The following is a 17,016-nucleotide window of genomic DNA, read 5'->3' on the forward strand; positions in this document are numbered from 1 at the left end:
TCAAAGTCAAGACGTTGCTTGACTGCAAGCCAATATGTAACACTGGGGTGATGGGGGATCAGGACTTGCTATGAGTTAAGACATATCAGCAGAGTTCTGGCTGACCTGAAGTTTACAGAGGTAGGATGTGAGAGACCAGCCAAAGTGCATTGGAATAGTTGAGTCTAGAGGTAATGAAGGCATTAATGAGAGATTCAGCAGAAAAAATATTAAAGAAACACCTAGATCATGCTAATCAGACCCAGTCTCTTGATGGAGAGAGGGAAGGGGGTGGATATTGCTCCTCTTATCCACTGACTCTGCTGACTAGTGCACAGGTGAGGAATGGATTAAACTGGCTCAGGTAAAGGGCTAAATTTTCACCGAGTCAGGGTGACAGGGGAGCCCATTAAAAATGATGGGTGGGTTCCGATTCTGGGATTTCGGACCCCATTCCCAAGCTGTTGAATTTTCCGGTATGCGGGCAGGATCCTTTCACAAGCCCATTCACAGCACTCCCTACCTGGCTGGCTCCATTACAGAGGTAGACATGTCCCACTCCTCCACAATTTTCATGGAGTCGGGCCAGGTTTTTAAAGAGATGTGATTCACAGCCCGTCAGGGGAGTCGCGAACTCTAGTGTGCCTCATGAGACCATTAAAAGGTGAGTTCAACAGGTCCTCCTCAATCCTTCTATGCCAAACTATGACACTTCCAGACCATTGACCCATGATACACTGTATAGAACCAATGAACCCTATAGTAACAGAAGGATGTATAAAAATAAAAAGCTTTCAAAAAATTTAATTCATTCATTGCTTTCCACTATGTTGAAAAAAAGTCATTTCACTACAAGGCAATAAAAGTATCAATCATTCAGGCCATTTAAAGCATCAATAACAGAACCACAAGCCCTTGAAACCACTTAAGCTTGTGTAAATAAACATTGCAAAATTGACCGCAGAGATCAGAGAGCCAGAGCTGTCAACCAAGCATACATAATGAGGCTTTGCTGTGAGCCCAGACATCTGTTACTCTTGTTGAAACAGTGGCACCTGAGGGAAAACATTGCTTGATGGATAGCTACTGTCACTATAGGGGTCATTGGTTCTATACAATCAGTGGGTCAGTGGGCATGGAAGTGCCATTGCTTGTCATACAGAGCATGAGGGGCCATTGGGAGTGTGAGGCTTGCTATAGCATGGCATAGAGGGCATGAGGGTCCATGGAGGGGAGTGTGGGGGGCATAAGGTGCATGGATGGAACATGGAGAGAGTGCGGGGAGCGAGGCAGTGTGAGGGCTGATGGCTGGAGGGCCATGGTGTTTTTATTTTAACTGGGATGAAGTCCCACAGTGGGCCTTTTAAACAACCCTGCCTTGGCATCTGGCTGCCCCTGTGGGTGCTTCTGGGCTTTTTCCCAGGTCGGCTAGCCCAGCTCCAGCCCATACCCACCCCCTCCCACCCCCAGCAATGAAGATCCCACCTTTGCGCGCATTCTCTCCCAAGGCCGGTGGGCCGAGACAGGAATTTTCCTGACTCCCTCTACTGCCTTGAGGATAAAAATTCAGGCCAAAGTCTCCAGTGCTTAAATAACCAACCTGGACTCATTGGGTGAAACCATTATATACCCTGCCCAATTTGGTTATCCGAAGATAATCTCAAAGTTCGGAACTTCCTCCTTTTTGCTCAGGTTTCCTTACATTATCCAACCTTCAGCACTGCAGTATGTTATGGTTTAAAGAGAACATACTGTAGAAGTGCAGTAAAGTATGTTGCTGACAACAGTAACTATGTTATGTTGGAATGTATGGCTGCACCTCTCTTTTCTAAGCATACCAGTTGGCACAGTGTGTCTACTGTTTTGCATATCAGGTAGCGACATATCAAGTTTGTAAAAATACTTGACATTCTTTCCTACAGCCTGGTTACCTTTTGCAGTCATGCTCCAGTCTTCCAGTTCAAATATAAGGTATTGGTGACAGATTAATATTATTTATCAGCTTTAAGTGCGCCAAGACCTGAGTAATTGAGTAGCATACCAAGATGTATAATAGCAGCAGAAATCCCATCTGGAAGCAATTGTGTGACATAAACCAGCAAAGGAAGTTAACACTAAACAAAATCATGGGGTCATGGGTGTGTTGAAAGGCCCTTTCCCAGTTTGTTCACTTTAGCTGCTTTTATCTTGGGATTACTGGGGTGCGAGGCCCGCCAGTACCCATTGCAATGGGTCTCATGCGGCTCGCAGTGTTGGCAAAGCAATTCACGAATGCCGGTGACAGGAAAAAAAATACCATCAGGTCTTCCTGGCTGTTAGCCTTAGCAAATCTGGCAAGTTTCCTTTGTGTTTGCTACTCACTTCAGAGATCCATGTGTCGGGGCCTGAAACACAAATAAGAGAAAGATGAAGATGTGCATTTATATGGCGCTAATGTTTTGAGTCAAATATGACTCCTGTCCAGAACTGAAGGGAGGTAGAAATATGATGGGATTTATATTGTTTAAAGGGGAAGGAGAAGGGAGTGAAAAGAAAGGTCTGGGATAGGTTAAAGAGTGGGAAAGATTAAATAACTAAGATATCCTGGAGCAAAAAGCAAAGAGAGTGGTAAAGGTTGTAGTAAAGAAACAAAGCATTGATCCAGGGTAAGTGTTCATGACAGAATAATGGACAGATCTGTCTGAAAGTAAAAACGTGAAAACAAGATATAGACTAGCCCTTGGCAAAAAAAAAAGAAATCAAAATGGAGGATCAAGCTTATGGTCTAAAGTTATTGAACTCAATGCTGAGCCCAAAAGGCTGTAAAGGGCCTAATCGGAGAAGGAGGTGCTGTTTCTCCAGCTTGCGTTGAGCTTCACTGAAATATTGCAGCAGGTCGAGGACAGAAATGTGAGTGTAAGAGCAAGGTGATGAATTAAAATTGCAAGCAACCAGAAATTGAGATCCTGCCTGCAGACTGAGTGGAGGTGTTCCACAAAATGGTCACCCAGTCTGCATTTGATCTCTCGAGTATAGAGGAGGCGACATTGTAAGCAGCGACAGCAGTACACTAAATTGAAAGAAATACAAGTGAGTCACTGCTTCACCTGGAAGGAGTGTTTGGGACCTTGGATAGTGAGGAGAGTGGCAGTAAGAGGGCAGGTGTTACACCTCCTGCGGTTGGATAGGAAGATGCTATGGGAAGGGGATGAGGGGTTGGGCTGATAGAAAAGTGAACCAGGCTGTCACAGAGGGAATGGTCCTTTGGGAAAGCTGACTGGGCAGGGGAGGGGATGATATGTGTGGGGGTGACATCATGCTGGAGATGGCAGAAATGGTGGAGGATGATCCTTTGAATATGGAGGCTGATGGGATGGAAAGTGAGGATAAGGGGAACCTTATTGTGGTTCTGGAAAGGAGAGAAGGGGTGAAAGCAGAAGTGCAGGAAATGGGCCCAACACATCTGAGGGCACTGTCAAGCACAGTAGGCTTCGATTGAGGAAAAAGGAAGACATGTCAGAAGTGCCATGTGGAATGTAGCATCATCAGAACAGATGCGATGGAAATGAAGAAACCGGGAGAACGGAATAGAGTCCTGACAGGAAGTAGGTTATGAGGAAGTGTCATCGAGGTAGCTGTGGGAGTCATTGGGATTATAATGAATATTAATAGAGAACCTATCCCCAGAAATGGAGACAGAGAAGTCAAGGAAGGGAGGTATTGGAGATGGACCATATGAAGGTAAGAGAAGGGTGGAAATTGGAAGCAAAGTTGATGAAGTATTCCTGTTCCAGGTGAGAGCAGTCATCAATGTACCGGAAAAAGAGTTGAGGGAGGGAGCCGAGTAAGACTAGAACAAGGAGTGTTCTACATGCTCCAGAAAAAGATAGGCATAACTGGAGCCCATGCCGGTACCCACATCAACACCTTTTATTTGGAGGAAGTGAGACAAGTTAAAGGAGAAATTGTTCAATGAGAGAACAAGTTAGACAGACAGAGGAGAGTGGTGATGGATGGGGACTGTTTGGGCCTCTGATCAAGGAAGAAGCTGAGAGCCTTCAGACCCTCCTGGTGTGGGATGGAGGTGTAGAAAGATGGGATATCCATAGTGAAGAGGAAGCGGTTTGGGCCAGGATACTGGAAATTGTTGAAATGACATAGTGCGTCAGAAGAATCATGAATGCAGGTCGGGAGAGCCAAATAGAGTCAAGATGGGAAGAAATAAATTCAGTGGGGGGAAGGAGCATGCTGAAACGATGGAACACCTCCACTCAGTCCACAAGCATGATCCCGACATGGGATGCTACCCCTTTAAACTATTTTTGCCTCCCTTCAGTTCCGAAGGAGTCATATTAGATTCAAAACGTTAACTCTGTTTCTCTCTGGATTCTTCCAGACCTGAAGTTTTCCAGCATTATCTGTTTCTAATTTTAGATTTCCAGCACCTGGAGTAATTTGCTTTCATTTATATACCGCCTTTCACAATCACTAAGTGTCTCAAAGTGCTTTACAGAAATACCTTTGAAGAGCAGTCACTGTTGTAATGTAGGAAATGTTGCAGTCAGATTGTGCACAGCAAGATGCCACTTTTTGATAATGACCAGATAATCTGTTTTGTAGTGATGTTGATCGAAGAATAAACATTGATCAAGAAACTGGAGTAATACCCCTGCTCTTTTTTGAAATAGTGCAATGGGATCTATTACATTCACCTGAGAGATCAGGCAGGGCCTTGGTTTAATGCCTCATCCCAAAAACAGTACCTCTGACAGTGCAGCACTCCCTCAGTCCTGCATTGGAGTGTCACCTGTGACTTTTGCATTCAAGTCCTGGAGTGGGTCTTGAACCCAGAGGCAAGAGTGCTACCAGTTGAACGATGGCTGACACCTACATGCAATGCATGCACAAGAAGGAAAGTAGTGGCTCTTTCCTTGAGAAAAGAGCAAACTGAGGGGTGACCTGATAGATGTCTTTAAGATTATGAAGGGATTTGACAGGGTAGATGTAGGGAAGGTGTTTCTACTCATGAGGGACACCAAAGCTAGGGGTTATCATTATAAAAACAGAGAATAATAGAAATAATCAGCAGGTCAGGCAACATCTGTGGAGAGAGAAAAGCAAGAGTTAACATTTTAGGTTATTGAACTTTTGTCAACACTGGCAAAAGTTAGAGACATACCAGGCAAGGAAAAAGGGGAGGGAGGAGGGAAGAACAAAACAGAAGCTCTGTAATAGGGTGTGAGGCAGGAGTGATTAAATAATAAAAGTTATAATTGGGCAAACCAAAAGAGGGTTGGTAATGGAACAGGTAAAGAAACAGAAGATGGGTCTAGTCAAGCCTAGCCACTAACATAACTATCAAAGCACTACTCCTATTTTTTTTGGACAGCAAGTGCTGCCAATGATTCTGTTGATGCCATTTACAGCTCCTTCAGACACATCTTATGTTTTGAAGAAACTTATGCGCCTGGAGAGTGGTTAAAATGTGGAACTTATTACCACAAGGAGTAATTGAGGTGAATACTATAGGTACATTCAAATGGAAGCCAGATAAACACAGGAGGGTAAAAGGTTATGCTGATAGAGTTAGATGAAGAAGAGTGGGGGGAGGCTCGTGTGGATCATGCACCAATTGGGCTGAATGCCCTGTTTCTGTGTTGTACATTTTATTTAATCTACGTAACAAGAAATTGTATTCACATGGCACCTTATGACATCCACAGGAAAAGTCAAAGCACTTCTCAGCAAATTAATTGCTTCCGCTGTGTTGCTGTTTTTATTGTAGGGGCAAACATGACAAGTAATTACATATAGCAAGGCCATTCACATGACAAGTGAGATGAATGTTGGCTGAAGGAAGAATATTGTCCAGGACACTGGAAAAACACATCTCTTTTTGAATAGTACCACAGGATCTTTTATGGCCACCTGAACACACATGCTTCATCTAAAAAGATGGGAGCTCTGCCAAAGCAGCACTTATTCAGTGCGGCAGCTGTGGTCGGAATTCACGTGACCAGTTCTTTTGAGATCTCAAAGTGCAAGCTGCAGTGCCTAATATTGTTTAGGGGATGCTTGATTTTTAATGCTTTGCTACCCACGGGTGCATCTCCACATTTTAAAATTACTGACTCATTCTTCATGTTGACGTTTCAACAGCTGGGTAAAAATTCTGAATGAGAAAAAGCTATTCATACAGCTGTGTATCCGGTAGTTTTTACTCCGAATTACAGCCAACCCAACAAATGCATAGAAACTAATGAAAATTTTTTATTATCTCTCATAATTTAAATTATTGGGAAAACTGTCTTTTGATATCCCATCGTTCCTGAATGGACCTGAATAGTTTCTACAAAATGTATTTAAGACCATGATGCAATTGTAATGATTATGATTGATTTACGTTTACACGAATTAAACATGTAGATATAAAAACAAAAAAACGGCGGATGCTGGAAATCCAAAACAAAAACAGAATTACCTGGAAAAACTCAGCAGGTCTGGCAGCATCGGCGGAGAAGAAAAGAGTTGACGTTTCGAGTCCTCATGACCCTTCGACAAAACTTGAGTTTGAGTCCAAGAAAGAGTTGAAATATAAGCTGGTTTAAGGTGTGTGTGTGGGGGGCGGAGAGATAGAGACAGAGAGAGAGGTGGGGGGGGTGGTCTTCCGACTAGGGACTTTACAGCCTTCCGGACTGAATATTGAATTCAACAACTTTAGGTCGTGAGCTCCCTCCCCCATCCCCACCCCCTTTCTGTTTCCCCCTTCCTTTTTTTTTCCAATAAATTATAAAGATTTTCCTTTTCCCACCTATTTCCATTATATAAAAAAAAAACCCCACTAGAGCTATACCCTGAGTGCCCTACCATCCATTCTTAATTAGCACATTCGTTTAGATAATATCACCAACTTTAACTTTAACACCTATGTGTTCTATTGTACTATTGTCGTTGACATCTTTTGATGATCTGCTTCTATCACTGCTTGTTTGTCCCTACAACCACACCACCCCCCCCACCTCTCTCTCTCTCTCTATCTCTCCGCCCCCCACACACACACCTTAAACCAGCTTATACTTCAACTCTTTCTTGGACTCAAACTCAAGTTCTGTCGAAGGGTCATGAGGACTCGAAACATCAACTCTTTTCTTCTCCGCCGATGCTGCCAGACCTGCTGAGTTTTTCCAGGTAATTCTGCTTTTGTTTTTGATGTAGATATAAAGTTGGACCTTGACTCACAGAAGTTAGCAACAACAACAACTTAAATTTATATAGCGTCTGTAACATAATGAAACGACCCAAGGTGCTTCATGCGAGCATTATAAAATAAAGTCTGATACCAAGCCACATAAGGAGGTACTAGGTCAGATACCAAAAGCTTGGTCAAAGAGGTAGGTTTTAAGAAATGCCTTAAAGAGGGAAAGTGAGGTGGAGAGGAAGTGGAAGGGAATTCCAAAGCTTGGGGCCTGGACAATGGAAGGCATGGCTGCCACTGGTGGAACAATTACACTTGACAACGCACAAGGGGTCAGAATTAGAGGAACGCAGATTTCTCGGAGGGCTGTGGGGCTAGAGGAGATCACAGAGATAGGGAGGCCATGGAGTGATTTGAAAACAAGGATGAGAATTTAAAAGTCAAGACGTTGCTTGACCGGGAGCCAGTGTGGGTCAATGAGCACAGGGATGATATGGGAATGGAACTTGCAGCAAGTTAAGACATGATGAGCAGGGTTCTGGATGACCTCAAGTTTACGGAAGTTAGAATGTGGGAGACCAGCCAGGAGCGCTTTGGAAAAGTTGATTCTAGAGGTAATGAAGGCCTGAAGGAGATTTCCAGCAGCAAAAATATTAAAGAAACATCCAGATCTTGATAATTAGACCCGGCCTCATTAATCATATCAATAGTGAAATGTTTCAGAGTGTTGTTTCGTTTAAGCACTTTGCTGAGAACTACGAAGAGGAGTAAAAATAACTTAACTATAACCAATTCTGGATGAGTGAGTTGGCTTCGGCACAAATATTCCATGTCTGAGCTGACACAAGTTGAATGTGAAGCCAGAAAATGAGCAGTATCTAAAGAAGAACAGCTGATCCTGGCTGCAGTAGGCTGCTATATCTTTATCCGTGTCCTTAATATCCCCATTGAGTGTTGGCTCATGTTGCATCCTCTTAACTGACAGCTCATAAGAGAACATGGAATGAGAAAAGAGAGCTCAGCCCATGTATCATGCTCGTCCAAAGCACTGTCATGGATGCTACAAAATTTATTCAATCTCTTAAGAGAGACAAATAACGTGAGTAACGTGTCCAAGCAGGAAAAATCTTGGCATTGGTATGTTCCCTCTGGCACTACACGGTCTCATTCAAAACCTTCTTCCACACCCTCTGCCTATCTGATTGATTATTACCCCAGACCAAGTCTGGCTATCACCCTTTCAGAGCAACTTTTGACATAGTTTTAAAAGGAACCCTTGTATTTATGCAGCACCTTATTATGTCAAAGCATCTCAAAGTGTTTCACACAACAGTTGGAAGTACAGTGATAGTAAGCAAACTTGGCAGCTCTCCTGTGTTTTGAGGAGACTGGTTGAGGCAGCAATGTTGGCCAGGAAGAATTCATCAAATGGGGCCATGGGGTCTTTAACACCCATTTCCACCAGCAGAACAGGCTGGGGGCATATCAATGTCTCATTGGGAGAGATAGGACCCCCAACAATGTGACCTTCCTTTGGTACTCAATATTTATGAATCACTACAACAACAATAATTTGCATTTCTAGTGGCTTTAATGCAGAAAAATGTTCCAAGGCCATTGCCAGGGCAAAAAATGGGTAGTGAGACACTGGAGAAGCTAATTTGGGAAGGTGGGGGGTGGTAACTAAAAGTTTTTACACAGAATTACATAGAATGAACAACACAGAAAGAGGCCATTCGGCCCACCTGAACTGTGCTGCCATTTATGCTCCTCACAAATCTCCTTCCATCCTACGTCATCCAACCTTAACACCATAACCTTCGATCCTCCCTCCCTCATGTGTTCACTTAGCTTCCTATTAAATGCATCTATGCTATTCGCCTCAAGTACTTGTGGTAGCAAGTTCCACATAATCATTCTCTGGGTAAAGAAGTTTCTCCTAAATTACCTATTAGACTTGGTATTGATTATTGTATATTTATGGCCCTTCATCTGCACCTCCCACTCAAATGGAAACATCTTTTCTGAGTCTACCCCATCAAATCCTTTCCTACTCTTAAAGGTCTCTATCAGGAGATTCTTTTTAAGGGAGAGCCTTAAAGGAAGATAGAGAGTTAGGGAGGTGAAGGAAATTAATACGGGAATTCCATAGTATGTGACCTGGATAGCCGACAACCTAGTCACCAATGTTGTATGAATGGGTGGAGGGAATTCATAAATGGCCAGAATCAGGTGAACTGAGAATTTATGCGGGAAAGTGGGTAGGATGGGGGATGCGGGGGTTAGAATTTAATGATTCCAACATCCTTATGAGGTCAGGTAATGAGGATGGACCTTAAGTGAGGTTATATAGCAGTATCTGAGCACAATCAATTTGATTGGTGTAGAGATGGTGCATAATACTATAAAGATGTAGCTGTGTTAAGACTGCGTTCTACACCATTTCATTCCTGATACAACTAACTCCTATGACATTGTTTTTGTCAAACATTGCATCCTTGTGTGTCTTTGTGCACTGTTAATGTGCCACTGGAAAAACAAATATTGGTCAACCATAACCAGTAAAGTATAAGTCCCTGGTTCCAAGACATTATGTATCATACAATGTGTATTATCCTAAGCACACCTCTTTCCTGTGGTTCAATGTGTAGCTTGCTTGCCTTCTCAGTCTGAAGGTTGTGGGTTCAAGGCCCATTCCAGAGAACTTCAGCACAAAAGCATAGGCTGAGACCTCTGTGCAACACTAAGGGAGTACTGCATAATTGTTGGTAGATGAGGCCACCCTCTTCCCTCTTTTAAAAGGTCTCACTGCACTATTCGAAGAAGAGCTTAGGAGCTTTCATGATGTTTTGGCCAATATTTTTCCCTCAACCAACATTAGTAAAAATAGGTTATCCTGGCATTATCACACCGCTGTTTGTGGGACCTTGCTATCCCCAAATTGACTGCTGTATTTTCTATATTGTAACCATGACTTCACTTCCAAAAGTACCTCATTGACTGTAAAATGTTTTGCAATGTTCCTGAGTGGTGAAAGGCACTACATAGACAGTTATGGATGGGGAGAGGTGGTGGGATAATTCTTTTCTTCTTTTATCAAGGAGTGTTTTTACCTTTTTTTAGTGCTGTAATGTTAAAGGAGAGATACAAAGAGGCTTTCTTGTAAGTCTAAAATCAAAAGAAAGTTATTGTCACAACACCTGACATGTAAACACAATAAAACACCCACTCCCCAAAAATGCAGACACAAGAAAAGATGATTTCTAGAAATGTAACATGCACTTAGATTACTAACAGAGTAACAAGAAACAAGTCACTTATTTTTTAACCAGTCTTTTAAAATTGAGGTTGAAAGTGGGACAGGCCTGAAGAGTTCTCTCTGCACTCTTTGAAGACAAATGGAGATTGGAAGCTTCTGGCTTTTCCAGATGAAATTGTGGCCAAGCTCCCGTAGTGAAGGAAAGTATAATCTTTCAGGTAAAATGAATTAAACTCCTTTTTGCTGCCAGACATCACTGCCTTTCAGAGGCAGTGTTCTTTTCTCCTTTGCTGGGTGTGACCCCTCTGTGCTGCTGGCCCCAAATTGCCCAGCTGTGTTCCCTGTGGTGTAATAAGGTGTTGAATCCCCTGTCCAGCTAGTATACATCATGTAATGGCAGTATCATTATCATTGTCCACATAATTTGTTAGAATCAATGTGAAAAATCACAATGAGGGGGGTGGGGTGGGAGGGGGTGTGTGGGTCTGATTGACATCCCATCAACATTCCAATATGAGCATCCTCAGTGAATGGCTTTACTTGAAGTCACATCATGCTGTATTGACAGCTCTAGTAGCCATTGTCCTTTAAACCTCTTTCTTTGAAATGGTGAGAGTTAGTTAATTTGCACTTGGTGAATTCATTTGCATTTTTAAGTAACTTCTCAGGCATAAACCTGAATTTTCACTGTTAGGCTGGGAGAACAGAGTTGGGATCATTCCTGGCTCCGCAAATCTTACCTGGGAGAACATGCACCAGGAGTTTGGATTTTTGTTCTGCTGGGAGGGGGAGGGGTTGGGGATGTGGGGAGGATATGGGAACAAATGGGAGTCATGGCTCTCGGGAGGTGCAGAGACAGGCTGAGTGAAAGGCTTGCCTTGGTGTTCCAACTCTTTGCCGAAGCTATGAAAATAAGGAATGAAACAAAACAAGCCCTCCAGCCCTCACCCCTCACACACCCTCACACTTCCCATGCCCAATCCATACCAATGCATGCCACCTCTTGCCTCCCCACCACCCCCACTGGCCCCTCATACTCTCCATGCCAACCTATGTCCCTCTATGCATCCCCATGCCCCTCCATACCCTGAATGCCAACCCATTCCCCCCACTCACTCCCATAGGAATTTATAGGCCCTATGCCAACTTATTGCCAACTCATGCTGACCCTTGCCACCACCTTTTTCCCTTACACCCTCCATGCCAACGCACCCATTATCTACCATAGGCAGACCTCAGCTGAGATTAGATAAAGTTCTTAAGGATCTATTGATGAATTCACTATTTTAAAAAAACACTCTCATTGATAAAAACCCATTCACTACATTTAAATTCCCTTAATCCCTTATAAAAACAAGCATTTGTATTCATAGTCCCACTTCAAAGGCTTTATAAGCAATTGGAGTTGTCAATCAAATTGTAATAATGGGCAATCCACTGTGATAATGATTGGATGTGAAATTAGTCATGCAGCACTAATCCTATAGTGGTAGCCCTCAGGCTTATCTCAACAGAGTGAAATAACAAGCACTGATTTTTTTTAACACTGCAGACAGTTTTCTTTTAAATATTTAAAGGGCGGGAGATTTAATTTTTTGACAGCTCGACAGCTCCCTCTGACAGCTCCACTTGACAGTTCTTTTAACAGTTCTCTTGATAGCTGTCTTTGCAGTTCCAATGAGCATTTATTTTTATGCACATTCATGTCTACTCTTAACAATCCTTGAGGGCACCTGACCTTTCACAAAGGCACCTGACCTCTTCCAAAGGTGTTCCAGGATCTTATCCAAAAAGGTACCTTATCTTTCCAAAAGAGATCGCACGCACTTGCTAAATAAACGGCTCACAATTTTAATCTTTAAATGAACATTTTAGCATTTGTGTTTTGTTGAGAACAGGAATTCTTGTGAAGGAAGAGGAACTTTCAACCCTGTCCCTGGTAAGGTAACCTGGTGGAAATCAGCTGGATGAACATTGGATGGGTTCCATAATGATCAGTTCTGTGGCAGGCTTATTGTCCAGGTGACCAGGTTGAACTCTGACCCCCGAAGACATGTGCCGCCACATTTAACATTTCCAAAAGGACAGATGCATGCAGTGAAGAGTAGGAAAGACATGATTTTATACATCACCTTTCCCAACCCCAGGATGTCCCAAAGCATTTATTATTGACTACTTTTGAAATGTAGTCACTGTTGAAATATAGGTAATATAGAGCAACCAATTTGCACACAGGATGTCCCACAAACATCAATGAAATAAGTGAGTAGATAATCTTAAGTGGTGATGTTGATTGAAGGATAAAGATTGACCAGGACATCGGAGCGAACCTCTCTGCTCTTCTTTGAAATACTGCAAAGGGGTCTTGTACCCCGCCCCGAGAGACCAGATAGGGCTCGGTTTAATGTCCCATCTGAAAGATGGCAACTCCGATAGCACTCCCTCAAAGATATTTATTTTTGCCTATTTCTTTGCTCTTAATGACCTGAGGGTGATGAAAGATTTTTCTCGGCACTTAACCTCAGGCTACAGAGACCACTTTTCTCACGCTGGGCATTTGAATAGAAGTAGACCACAACACTGTCTTAACAGCTAAGCATCACAACCGTGTTTCAGGCCCCTGATTATCAATGAGCGATCAGTACCACACTTATGCTACCTGCCATTATCCTGTTCAGAAGAATAACAGGGAGGCTGGCAAAAATAGAGACAATCTCTGATTCAGTGAGCAAAAGAAAAGTTCTAATCACAAAAAGTAGTAGGACTACTAACTTTAACATATTGCAGAAGAAAGCCTCTAATGATAGGATTGTATGAATATATGATTCTGTGATTACATTTGTCTAACCGTCTGCAGGGTTTGGTGAACATGAATCTAGGTTGGTTATATTGCTTAATCTTTTCTGACCTGATCCTCATTTTGAAGAGGTTAGAGGTTCTGTATGTATAACAGTATAGCCATTCTTGAGTAACAAATACAGATGTTTTATACCTGGAGTGGGTCATGTTCTGGGAATTGTAACGAACTCCAGTACTTACCTTAATTGGCAGTCAGAGATTGAGAGTTCGGAGGCCAGGAACTACAGTTCCTGGAGGGGCTTGAGGCTTCTATACATGCACCAGCCAGAGGATGGCTACACATGTGCAGCCCACTGATTTCACCGTCTTTCGGTTGGGAACCAGCCCTGTTCACGGAAGAAAAAGACAAGAAGTGAAATGGTGTGAAATTGGAGGTCAGGTGACCTGAACTGAAGTGTTGTTTGAGAGAAGGTGCCCCAGGGAGCAGGACACAGGGAGGGGGACAGGGAGATGGTCCTAAATCAAGAAGGCAGTCCCAATCCAGGGGGTGGGATAGAAAGGGGCCTCAGAAAAAACTCCCAGGCAGGGTCAATGAGATAGATCCCATTGAGTCAGTATAAACAATAGGAGTAGATAAAAAGGTTCCAAGCTGAAAAAAAAAGCTGCAGGGAGTAGACTTGAAGTGAAGTAGGATTCAGAGAAGCCCTGAAGATCTGAGAGGTCAGCCAAAGGTTGGTTACTCCATGCTGCAGACCATAAGGGCAAAGGTATCCTTTTGAAGCAGTGGTGTCCTGCTTGGCACAGCTGAAGATCTGAAAGTGGTACTTGGAAGGTGAAGCTTGAGTGTACTCAGAGATCTAAGGGAAAGGAATCTCGGGAAGTGAAATTGAAACCCTGGAATGGATTCTTGTTGAAGTCGTCCGAGTGGGAGCAATTTTTGTAGAGAATTCCAAGGCGAGTTCATCAAACTTGGAGATAGGAAGCCCTCCTGAGACTGGTTGGCACATGGTGTGACAAGCTCTGGGTGGGTTGTTGAGAAATCCATGGACTCTGCTTTGGTCACCTTTGTCATTTACTTTGTAGTGTGGTGTGTTTGACCATGGTTCGCCAATTGGTTCATATGTATTGCATACGTACCCTGAATATTAGAACATAAGATAGATATGGTAAATTGTTTTATCTTTCTGAATTTGCCTGTCTGTAAAGGTATAGCAGGGGTGGTTTTATCTTTCTGAATTTGCCTGTCTGTAAAGATACAGCTGGGGCAAATATTTGAATCATTTTCTTGTGTTTGTATTGAGATCTTTCCAAACCTTTTGTCTGGTATAATATAGTTAATTTTTCTTGTTTAAAACATGTTTTATTCTTTGTGTTAAAAGTTCATCAGCAGACTCCTGTGAATTTGGTCAGTAACTTAACTCCACAGTTTCAAAAAAAAAATAGGATCTATCAAGCCAGGTTTCACTATGGGACCTGACTTGTCCAGTAGTAACATCAGCTGGGATCATAACAGAATTAATGTTACTTTGCAGTTTCTTTGTGATTTTCTGTTAATTTTTGTAACCTGATACATGGGATGTTTCTTAACATGTGCAAAATATTATAGTCATAATTTCATCTTCATCTGATATCTGTATCTCAAACTTAAAATGAAAAACAGCAGTGCGTCCATATAGTTGTGCTGTTATTTTTTAATTCACTCACAGGAGTTTTTATAAAAAATTTGCTAATAGGATGTGGGTGTCACCATTAATGGCCAGCATTAATTACCCATCACCAATTGCCCTCATTCAGAGGGCAGTTAGGAGTCAACCGCATTGCTGTGGGTTTAGAGTCGCATGTAGGCCAGACCAGGTAAATACAGCAGATTTCCTCCCCGAAGGACATTAATTAACCGGCTGGGTTTTTCCAACAATCAGTAATAGTTTCATGGTCATCACCAGAACTCCGGTTTCACCATCTGCCATGGTGGGATTTGAATTCTAGGTCTACTGAAATACCAGCTTGGTGACAATATCACTACGCCAACACCACAGGGCAGATTCATTTCCTTAACTGACATTAGTGAACCAAACGGCTTTTTACAACAATCCAGTTAGTTACAGTCGCTAGCATTGATATTTTTATGTCAAATATATTTATTTAATAGGAACATGGGACTTAGGAGCAAGAGTAGACCGTTCAGCCCTTTGACCCTGCTCCACCATTCAATAATACCATGGCTGAGCTGGCTGTGGTCCCAATTCCACTTTCCTATCTGGCCCCCTTGACTCCCATGTCTATCAAAAATCTATCTCACTCAGTCTTGAATCAATTCAATCACTCAGCATCTATTGTTTTCTGGGGAAGAGAATTCCACTGACTAACAATGGTCTGAGAGAAAAAAATTCTCCTCATCTTGTCTCAAAAGGAGGATCTCTCTTTCTTAAACTTTATCCCCTAGAGTGAATCCCCCTCACAAGAGGAAACATCCCCCCAGTATCGACCCTATGATGTTCCCTTAGGATCTTCTATGCTTCAATCAGATCAAATATGGATAAAAGAGCTGAACTCCAGAGGTGAGGTGAGAGTGACGCCCCTTGACATCAAGGCAGCTTTTGACTGAGTGTGGCATCAAGGAGCCCTAGCAAAACTGGAGTCATTGAGAATCAGGGGGAAAACTCTCCACTGGTTGAAGTCATACCTAGCACAAGGGAAGATGGCTGTCGTTGTTGTAGGTCAATCATCTCAGTTCCAGGACATCACTGCAGGAGTTCCTTAGGGTAACGTCCTAGGCCCAACCATCGTCGGCTGCTTCATCAGTGACCTTCATTACATCATATGTTTAGAAGTAGGGATGTTCGCTGATGATTGCACAATGTTCAGCACCATTCACAACTCCTCAGATACTGAAGCAGTCCATGTCCAAATGCAGCAAGACCTGGACAATATCCAGGCTTGGGCTGAAAAGTGGCAAGTAACATTCGCACTACACAAGTGACAGGCAATTGCCATCTCCAACAATAGAGAATCCAAACATCACCCCTTGAAGTTCAGTGGCATTACCATCACTGAATCCCCCAATATCAACACCCTGGAGGTTACCATTGACCTGAAACTGAACTGGGCTACCCATGTAAATACTGTGTCTACAAAAGCAGTTCAGAGGCTATGAATCCTGCGGCAAGTAACTCCTGACTCCCCAAAACCTGATAATCAGAGCTTTGCTGGAGACCAGGATGATGCCAAGCCCCAGGCAGGTGATGAGCCTCTGGAGTCGTCCATTAGGTTGCAAATGCTGGGTGTCCAGCAGGATGCCCATGAAGATCTGGCAGAAATTCCTGAGGGTTTGCATTCCATGGTCTCTGTAATGGAGGAGTCCATGCAGATGCACAGCATCCTCCATGGAGAGAGTGGCGACTCTTATGGAGTGGAAGCTCCGGGAACTCAATCAGGGGTTTCTGGGATTGTGTTCAGACCTGCAAGCCCACACACTGACATTGGCCTCTGCAAGTCACTGCCAGTGTGAGAGATGGATGAGGCACCTACTGACTCTGTTAGCTGCTCATCCATCTATGGTGAGCAGGGAGGTTCAAACAAACCCCATGCTGATGTTTCTAGTGTAGTCTCTTCATTAGTGTAAGCCTCGAACCTGGAATCACCATTGATCATTGGAAAATGAGGCCACCATGATGCAGATCTCTGTTGTCTCACCAGGTGCCTGGCATGAACAGTGACAGTGTGATGACTTTACCTAATGACATGTCCTTCTTCTCCCTTTTAGGTTCACCAGCAGGCATTCGCTCTGCGGACCCCAAAGGGCCAC

General features: G+C 43.1%; 1 long non-coding RNA gene across 1 annotated transcript in view; it reads right to left on the bottom strand.

Annotated features, from left to right (window-relative positions):
* Positions 1-2,134: 2,134 nt before the first annotated feature.
* LOC121283595 overlaps positions 2,135-17,016 on the bottom strand; it is a 28,423-nt gene continuing 13,541 nt past the window's right edge. The window contains exons 2-4 of the long non-coding RNA XR_005944291.1: positions 13,452-13,597; positions 10,267-10,321; positions 2,135-2,363 (exon numbers count right to left, since the gene is read on the bottom strand). This is a non-coding gene — a long non-coding RNA (uncharacterized LOC121283595). The remainder of the gene's footprint in view (positions 2,364-10,266; positions 10,322-13,451; positions 13,598-17,016) is intronic.

Source organism: Carcharodon carcharias, chromosome 10 (genome assembly GCF_017639515.1).
Source record: "Carcharodon carcharias isolate sCarCar2 chromosome 10, sCarCar2.pri, whole genome shotgun sequence".
Classification (NCBI taxonomy): domain Eukaryota; kingdom Metazoa; phylum Chordata; class Chondrichthyes; order Lamniformes; family Lamnidae; genus Carcharodon; species Carcharodon carcharias.